Source organism: Enhydra lutris, unplaced genomic scaffold (genome assembly GCF_002288905.1).
Source record: "Enhydra lutris kenyoni isolate GAN:26980312 unplaced genomic scaffold, ASM228890v2 scaffoldscaffold24, whole genome shotgun sequence".
Classification (NCBI taxonomy): Eukaryota; Metazoa; Chordata; class Mammalia; order Carnivora; family Mustelidae; genus Enhydra; species Enhydra lutris.
In genome coordinates, this window is record NW_019154108.1 from 31459759 (window position 1) to 31469492 (window position 9734).

The following is a 9734-nucleotide window of genomic DNA, read 5'->3' on the forward strand; positions in this document are numbered from 1 at the left end:
CACCGGAAGGCGTCCGCGGGCGGGACCGGAAGTCCCGCCCCGGCCTGGAGGCGCGGGGTAGGAGAGACCCCGGACCTCTGGCGGCCGCCCATTCCCCGGCACTAGCTCGGTACGCCGCGGTCAAGTCAGAAGGGGTGCGTCTTGGCACGCGTAGCACCTGAGCCTGGCGGGAGGTCACCACATGTCCGCGGGGCGCCGGGGCTGGGGGTGACGGGAGCCGGCTACGAGCTGAAGGCCGGCCGAGGCGGGAGTGCATGCCGGGGAGAGGGGCGCCGGACACAGCCCGGCCGCGTGGCGGAGCCGAGGGTGGGGTCCGGGGGACTGCGTCGGGGAGCCCGGGGTCTGCATGGGGGGGGGGGGGGGCAGGGGGCGCATTGGGGAAGGCGGTGGGCATGTCACCCCCACCGAGTGAGATGGCAGCTGAAGCCGCAGGGAAGCACAGAATGGGCTGAGAAAGATGAAACTTAAGTACCCGCTACAGTAATGAGGATTGTTGGCTCCATGTAGTTATTTTCTTGCTTGCTACTAGTGTTTAATAAGTACCTTCTTGTACACCAGGCCCCACTTTTCCGTTTTAGAAAGAAAAAGCATGACAACAGTTTTTCTTTTCCTTTTGGTAGTAGCAAGGTATGTTGTGAAATAACAGATAGGATTGTTACAGAAGAACAGGAGAATGGAGGTCGTACAGAGTCTGTACCTCAAGGCCACAACATCCGCTCTGGATGGAGTAGAAGGGTACAGCTTGGGGTTTCCCCACCTTGGGGAGGCGAGCAGTCCATTTGTGGTGGCGTATGAAATAACCCAATCATGTGACAGAGAGTTGTAACTCTGAAGGAATGAGAAGATGGTGTGTGTGTGTGTGTGTGTGTGCGTGCGCTGGTGCAAGTGCACAGGGGCTAGGCTACCAAGAAGTAGAATGTAACAGGCACTCCATGAAATGTTTTGCTATAAGTCACCACAGCTGTTGGTTGCTTGGTTGTTAGAATGCCCTAACACACAGGGCAATCCCTTAAAGAACCATATATGCATATACAGGTGACCCTCTTCTAGGGCAACCAAACGTCTTGGTTTACCCAGGATTGAGGGGGATCCCAGGACACTGGAATTGTGGTGCTTAAACTGGGATAGTGCTAGGAAAAGTGGGACAGTTTGTCCTACTATCATCCCCTGTAAAACAGATTAATCCAGAGATGGACACATCTTAAATCAGGCCACTTAGACTCTTCCCCCACCCCCAGGAATTTAAAACATGGCATAGGAAAACACAGAAGATAGCCCTTAGAGCAGTCACATAAAGGGCAGTGCCATAAAGAAAGATCACCCTTTGCAGAGGACCCAGGACCTGCCATGTCTCCTTTGATTGCAGGAGATACCCCTGTGTACTTCCAGACATTTTGTTGCTTGACTAGCCAGAGAAGGCTTCTGCTGCTTGCAGGCACCCACAGCACACCCTTGTTGAAGACTATCCGCTCTCAGAGCCTCTGCTGAATGGGTCCATAGTCCTTGCCACAGCAAACTGTGGCAGATCCACCACAACACCAAATAGCTTGAGAGTTTCATCGCAGATCTGGGTCATAATCGGAGCTGTAGTTGGACTCTCTTGTTGAGCTTAAAAGGTCATGTGAACCTAGAATTGGCTTAGGCATGAGCAAGATGTCCGAGGCAGGTGGAGCGAAAGGGAGAAAACTGGAGGGAAGAGAGAAGACAGCATTACCTGAGAGGTGTTCATCTTAGTCCCCACCTGCCAGGTTTTGATTTCTAGTCCCTTGTGGTGTCCTGCTACACTTCCTGTCCTCAAATTGTATTAAAATTCTGTGTCCTTCTGGGATACCTGGGGGGCTCACTGTGATTTCGGCTCAGGTCATGATCTCAGGGTCCCAAGATGGAGCCCCTTGTCAGGCTTTGCACTTAGTGGGGAGTCTGCTAGAAATTCTCCCTCTGCTGCTTCCCCTCCAAAATAAATTTTAAAAAATCTTTTAAAAACTAAATAAAATTCTGTGTCTTTCCAATAAAGTCCTCATTTTTCTTGGGTTGGTTTTAGTAGATTTCTATTCCCAACACTGAAACAAGACAGCAATTCACAAGGCACAGATTGCCTGCTCACCCTACAGCAACCCACTCTTCTCACCAGAGCTCTGAAGCCAGCTTGTCCTCCTAGGCCAAAGACAGGAGGAAGATTTGCACGCCTCCACTGCTGCCTGGTCCCTTCAGGAAAACTGCCTCAGTATCACAGGGTGCATGGGAGGGAGACAGGGAAACCACGTATTCCAAAGTCATTATGCAGAGGGGAGAAGGAAAGTCCACTTGGACTGAGCGGTTTTCCCAAGGTCAAATAGTTCAACCGTCCCAGAGACAGGACTGTTTCAAATCTCCTCCCTCCTAGTCTGTGACCTGATTTTCTGGTAGGGAGGGGGGAGTGCAATACCCGCCCCGGACCCTGCTGCAAAGTCCCCAAGTGTTCAGCTGAACATCGTGGCCTCGGGCATCAGCCAGACTGCAAAATCATGACTTCCATTTCATTGTCCGTGATGGTGGCAAACAGCTTACTCAGAACCTGGAGAGAATGTTTTAAGAAAAAATCTCAGGACTCACCAACTGGCTCAGACAGATGAATGGGTTCATTAATAGAGCTAGTAAGGTTAGTTTAAAGAGTGTATTTACACTTTCTATATTCTGTCTCATGCACACATGGGTGTTTTTCTTATTTGTATTCATAAAGATCAACCAACATCACCATCCTCAGCAGCACTTCGGTCCACAGCTGAGCCTTCGTCCCTTTGCACACAGTTACTAGTAATTTGTTGCAAAATAAACTCCTCTGTAGTTAGAGGCAATCAGAACAGCATGTTCCTGGGAATACTAACCGCTTACTGTAAAATCATATTAATTAAAATTATATATGGACTGATAAGGTCAGCCAATGTTCTCCAGTTGATAATTCCCAACTGGGCTGCAGGGTCCTAAAAGCAAGGTATTTTTTTATGAGGATCTCAATCTATTGTGATTCAATAATACCGCTTAAAGTGAAAGTTGACTCATGACATTTAAGGTGGCATTTTCTTCATAAAAGAGGAGCCTGGGGAACTGCCCCAGAAATGTCCCCAATTGATTGGCACATTTAAAAACACAACCTTCGATATTTTGGTCTAATTTGTTTTATTGTGGTGAAAGATATAAAACACAAAATTTACTATTTTGGCCACGCTCAAATGCATACACTAGACATTGTACATCATAATGTTGTGTGGCAGCTGTCCCCATCCATCTCTAGAACTTTCTCTTCTTCCCAAACTGAAACTTCAGACCCATGAAACAGTAACTCTCTATTTCCTAGCTCCCCTAAATCTGATTTTGGTTTAGGTTTATAGGTTTTATATCCCATAAAAATATGTTCAACACAGATCTATAGCCTCTGCAAGTAAACATTTATAAATAGAAATAAAATAGGGCCTTACTCACCTCTTGTCTCCTATGGAATTCAAATGAAACCTGTGATTTCCACAGGGACACCTTGTATAATAATCAGGTATTTCTACTTCAAACCTCTTTAAGACCTATACTCGTTGAAACACCGCCTGTAAAACACCATAGAGAAACTTGGCATGGTTCTCATTAACTGGAAAGTTAGGGTGGGTGTGTTCTGAAGGACTTTTATACGAGCTGATAACTGTAAAAGCCAATCCGTGCTTGTCTTTCTGCAAAAGCAACAAACATCCTACACATCTGATCAGAGCTCAAGCCTCATTATGTTTTCCTCCCAGCGGCTTCACAGCTATGCAGCAATGCTCCTACCAGACAAAGCTTCACCTGCTTCACCCCAGCGGGGCTGGTAGAGCAAGCCTTTCCTCATGAATAAAGGTTGCACTACACAGTTTGGTAACAGAAGTAGACACGCAGCTCTACTCCCGACTTGGAAATTTTACCACTAGCTAAATAATAGAATGATTTTTCAGCTCTGAGTCTCAATGATACAAACTTACTTCCAAACTTTCTAGGCCGTGTGAAGCCAAGGACCCTCCTGGCTAATTCTGTGGAGCCCCTTCTGGGTCATCACACCTGGACTGCCTGCATATAAGTATGTCCCAAAGATTGCATGGGGCAAACTTATCATAAGAAAGTATTTACTTATTCTTTATGTGAATTTCGAATCTGAGCATCCTCTAATTTTATTTGTGAGCTCTGGCAACCCTGTTGTACATAAGCAAGATTCCTTAAGTATAGCATTGGACTCTTTTCCTCTTGCAAAATATGCATAGGGCATTAGACGGTCTCACAACAATCCACCCTCGTACACTTCCCTTAATATTTCGTAATAAAAAAACAGAAGCAAGTCAACAGATCTGTAAAGGGTACTGTTGAGAACTCAGTGGAAAGTGTGGAAGCCTGAATCCAAGAGAGAGATCTGATTTCCACGTGGTTGTAAAGCAGTAACTTAAGGTGGAGGCAGAGTTCTAGAGTCTAGGATTTTACCCGAGAACTCGGTGGGCAAGTGCTTTTAAGCTGGACTGGTTGCTTCATGGTACTGACTTTTCTGTAGTGTTTTTTTTTTCCTTAAGTCATGTTCTGTATCTTTTATTCTTTTTTTTTTTTTTTTTTTGGCCTCATGGCAGTCAAGTAGAATTTTCATATTAGAGGAGTACAGCCTAGAAAATGTTGGAGAAATTTCTGGAAGAAGGAACACTGAGACATTTACAATGCCAACCTCGCTCTCTGTACCCTCTTTACACTCTGCACTATCTTTACTATTCACTCCAACAAAGACTGGGAGAGCAGGCACCCTTCCCGGGCCAGGAACCTGCATGTGCCCACTCATGGCCTGGAGATCTGCCTGTGCCCTCCCTGGGCTGGGGACCTGTGTCAGTCGCCCAAGCCCCCAGCCCTTGGGCCTCCATGCGGAGGCCCCTGTCCTCTTCCTGGCCCTTGTCTCACTTTGTCACCTGAGACATCTTGCAAGCATTGTCTGTAAACACCTGCGGCTCCTCTCTATGTGGAGTATGACCAATAGTATCTAGACAGACACAGGGCTTTCCTATCCGTCCTTTTTAAATATCTAGACAGACACAGGGCTTTCCTATCCGTCCTTTTTAAATATTAGCCTTTTGCCAACAACCTTCTTATCAACTAAGCATGGTCTCAGTCTTCTGTTCATTCAGCAGGTATCCAGACAGCATCAGCCCTTCTCAGCTCATCAGGAAACAAGACAAAACAATCCCTACCATGAGCAGTTTGCATTCTAAAGGCCTGTGGCTGGAAGGGGGGGGGGCAAAAATAAACAGTGTAGCAATAAACATGTTAAATATGTTACAATTTAACATAGTTATTTATTCACATGATGATAAATGTTCATTTGTTATAACTTAACATGTTTATCTTACAACATGATAAATATTTTAGGAAAAAGTAGGGCACTGTGAAAGACAGGGGCAGTGGTGGGGAGGGAGTCAATTACAATCATCAAGAAGTGATACTGGAGCAGAGACTTGAAAAAAATGAATAGAGGGCACATTTGGGGGAAAGTTCCAAGCCAGAACAGCCTGGGCAAAGGCCCTGAGGCAGGAGTAGGAAAATTGAATTCTGATGTCCGGCTCTGAAGCTTGCAGTGTGCTCACACGTGTTTTGGTTCCAGCTCAGGCTCAGACTAGACTCCCTTCCAGAATGACTGATTTGCCTGCATTTCTGTCTGCCCTTTCTCCCAACCCTGTGGACTCTTCCCTTTACCCACTGCCCCTGGGAGGTTACCATGGGGTCAGGAGTGGGACATTACTTCTGCTCTCTATTGGCATCAGCTGGGCTGATCCTTTGCCTTGGGAATGACTGTGGGGACCAGCCCCCAGCCTCATCAGGTCCCTGGAGGGTGGGAGTCTGCAGTGTTCCCCAGTCTCCCAGCCCCGTAGACAGGATGCTCCCTGCCTCCCTCCCCAGGTGATGTCCATCGCCCGGGTAAGCAATTCCCTACACAGATTGTCTTCTTTCGGGTGACTTATTCCTGCATGGAGCTTGACAGATGAGGAAGCTAGAATCGACATCCCTGAAGTCACAGGCTGTGTTTTATTGGGCTCTGATTCCAAGTACCCAGCACAGAACCCAGCCAGTGACTGTACTTGATCAAGGTTTGCTGAACGAATAAGGCACAAATATCCTCTCTACTCAGCAGCTAAGTAAATTGAGACCAGGGACTGGAGGCATGACATCCAGCCCCAACTTTGTCATTACAGATTCAGAAAACTGCCTTGGTTTGCCTTGTCAGAGTAGGGCAACCCGTGCCCAAGCCCCCACCTGCCTTGCAGAGGGAATTTGTGCAGAATGGGAGGACACACATGGCAAACACAGTCGGGAAGAGTCAGTCCTCATGCACACGGTCATTAGTCCATGGAGGCTCTGAAGCAAGGAGAGAGTGTTTAGGTTAAAATTATTTACTGAAATCATTAGCGTTTGGCCCAGTGCCCACCAAAAGTCTGCCAAAACATGGGCCACTTACCAACAGGGAGCCCCAGCCAGACGCTGACAGCTTAGTTTCATTTGCTCTGAAAATAAAAAAGAACATCCCTCTGGGAATACTCATGCACTAAGGAAACGCCACCCCCGTTTTAAATGCTGGACTGTATTCCCGAAAGGAAATTGGGTTGTAATAGAAATGAAACCCATGGTACCCTGACCATGGAGCAGGGCTGCCTGGCCCTGCGTGCAGTGAGCATGGAACAGACGTGATGCTCTCCCACCCACATTCTTTATTAGAGCTCCAGTCTATGACGAAATCATCCTGCAGAACTTAGACTGCTTTGGATCCTGTAACAAGCGGATGAGAGACTGTTTGACTCTGATGCACTTTTCCATCCCGACTACTGCCTCCACATAAACTCCTTTTTTTGGATTGCTGTCATGGCCTCCAGACTGGACTTCTGGCCACTTGCTCGGGCCATACTACAGGTTGCTGTCGGGTGTTTTTCCAAATCTCCCTTATTTAGTTGAAATACCAGCTTTATCCCTTACTGACTGTGTAGCCTTAGTTAACTTGGTCACCCTCTTTGTGCACTGGTTTCATCATCTAAAATGGGGACGATAACAGTACCCACCAGATAAAACTGGTACCAGGTTGAAGTAAGTTAAAGCGGGTGGAGTACTGAGGGCTACGCCTGCACACTGACACCGAGATGTAAGTGGTGGTCATTCTTGTCACACATGCAAACACTGGTTGGCTTCTTGCCGCTTTTGGGATAAAATGCACTCCTTTAGCAGGTACGGGTTTTCCTACTCAGAACCTCCAGCTGTCTTTCTAGACTCATCCTCCACCTTTTCCCTTTCCACTTCTCCCCATGATTATGCGTCTCCTCACCCCTCTGACAAAACCTATGTTCTTTCAAGAAAGTTCTGTGAGTGGGACCTTGAACACTGCTGTCTCCCCTGTCTTTTTTTATTGAGTGTCTTTTCACGTGCTTTTCTCTATATGTGGAACATTCTTCTGCCTCTTCTTCCATGACACATGCCATCCACCTTCCAGGCCCTCCCAGCTACGACTCTCTCTGTGCAATCCCCCAGCATCCTTCAAACAGGGGAAGCAGCTCTGGTCCTCCAGGCCAACGGAAGCCTTCATGTCTCTGAAGGGCCAATAACCACCCTGTATGCCTCCTCATGCCATTGTTTCTTGTCTCTCCTCATAGGAACTCATACTCCCTGGAAGGCAGGAAATGTACCAAGACCGATGACTTCAGTGCCTGGCATGTGTTTGAGAAATGCGCGAGCAAATGAATTGATCACAGAAGAGCAATTTGGAAAAGGGCAAGGGGACCGGCCCGTCACTCAAGGCCTCCTGCACCACCGTTGCTAGGTGAGAGGAGCTGAGACTTTGGGCTGGGGTGACTTCTGGCTCCATGACTCCAAGAGAAGCTAGGAAAGTTCCGTGCTGTGTGTTAACATAGTTGGTTGGATGCAAATGGCAAACCCGAACTGGACACCAGTGTTGTCATTTCATTGTACTACTTTTTTCAATTTTTATACTAAAAAGATGTGTAAATACATACGATAGACTGAATGCTGGTTCTCAAGGTAATGAGTATCGTGAGAGTTCACAGACGGGAGAGCTCAGGTGCACTCATGTTTCATACAAGGGGTCGTCCTTCTATCTGGAAGATCTGAAAAATGCACATTGAATCTATGCCTCTTGCTAAGAAAAGTCAAATGCAGAGAATAATGAAGTGGTAGGTGAAGAAAGGCGGGTGCTGCAGGGACAGAGCAAAGGAGCTGCTTGCCAAGACGATGGTTGACAGTGAGGTGAGCAGGGAGCTAGCTGTCCAAGCTGCTCCAAATCCCCGGTCAGTGTGTTTATGTCACTAAAATGCAAAATGAAAAAGGTCCAGCAGTGGAAACGCTAGCAGCTTTTCCTCGATGGACACACAGAGGACGCAGCCTGGAAGATACCTCTTGTCATCTGTGAAGTTTCTCCTTTTCAGACTTGACTATGTCACAGGGAAGTCTGACACGGATCATATTGGAAAGTAGAGGTGAAAGAATGAGCCTGCAAGGAAAATCAGTCCTACATATATTTTTTAAAGATTTTATTTATTTATTTGACACAGACAGAGAGAGAGAGAGAGAAAGAGTAGGAACAGGGGGAGTGGCAGGCAGAAGGAGAAGCAAGCTCCCCACTGAGCAGGGAGCCCAATGCGGGACTCAATCCCAGGACTCTCAGATGATGACCTGAGCTGCAGGCAGATGCTTCACCCAATGAGCCACCCAGGAGCCCCCCCCTTCCTACTTATTTTTTAAAAAACAAGAGTATGTTTAAAATATTAAAATCATTAAGGCTGAAGAAATACCAAGGAAGATGTGGGGGTACAGGAACCCTCGTGTTTTTCTGGGAATGAGATCAGGACAGCGCTGTGGGAAATAATATGGAGGGTCCTCACAAAGGTAAAAACAGAAATACCATATAATCCAGTAATTCTACTACTGGGTATTTACCCAAAGAAAACAGAAACAATTCGGAAAGCTGTGTGCACCCTGTATTTATTGCAGCATTTTTTACAGTAGTAAGAGGAACGGATAGCAATGTGGTATAGACTGATAATGGAATATTGCATAGCCATCGAATTGGGAATGAGACCTTGCCATTTGTAATGATGTGGATGGAGCTAGAGGGTGCTATATTAAGTGACATAAGTCTATCAGAGAAGGACAAATACCATACGATTTCACTTGTATGTGGAATCTAAATCTCAAAACAAACAAGAGCAAGCTCCCCCTGCTTGTGTGTGCTCTCTTTCTGTCAAATAAATAAAACCTTTAAAACAAACAAACATAAAACCCTTAGTCATGATGTGAAATGTAGTTTTTTTTTTAATTAACAAAAATGAAGAAATGCTTTGGACCATTTTACCTTTATCTTCCTGTTTATTCACAGATGAAAGAGAAAGATAAACTTTCCCGCTTTTTCTTCTCAGGCTCCCAAGGAGATCTGTTTACAGAGGCAGAGAACATTCTTTCTGTGCAGAGAAAGCTCAGCTTCCGGAGGCAGGGTGCAGCCCTTACCTCCAGCACCCAATGAGAGCGGCCAGACCTGGGTTCCTGTGAGTGTCCTTGGACCCACAACTGTTCCTCAAAATTTAACATTTTTGGAAATAAATAAAATAGAAGTTTTTTGTGTGTTTTTTTTTTAAATTTTATTTATTATTTGACAGAGAGAGATCACAAGTAGACAGGCAGGCGAGAGAGAGAGAGAGGGAAGCAGGCTCCCTGCT

The 9734-nt window shown here is 46.4% G+C and overlaps 1 long non-coding RNA gene across 1 annotated transcript; it reads left to right on the plus strand.

The window, feature by feature from the left end:
- Positions 1-46: 46 nt before the first annotated feature.
- On the plus strand, positions 47-9633 carry LOC111150856. The gene is made up of 3 exons (XR_002640822.1): positions 47-109; positions 7659-7825; positions 9438-9633. It is a non-coding gene; the product is annotated as an uncharacterized LOC111150856 (long non-coding RNA).
- Positions 9634-9734: the final 101 nt, after the last annotated feature.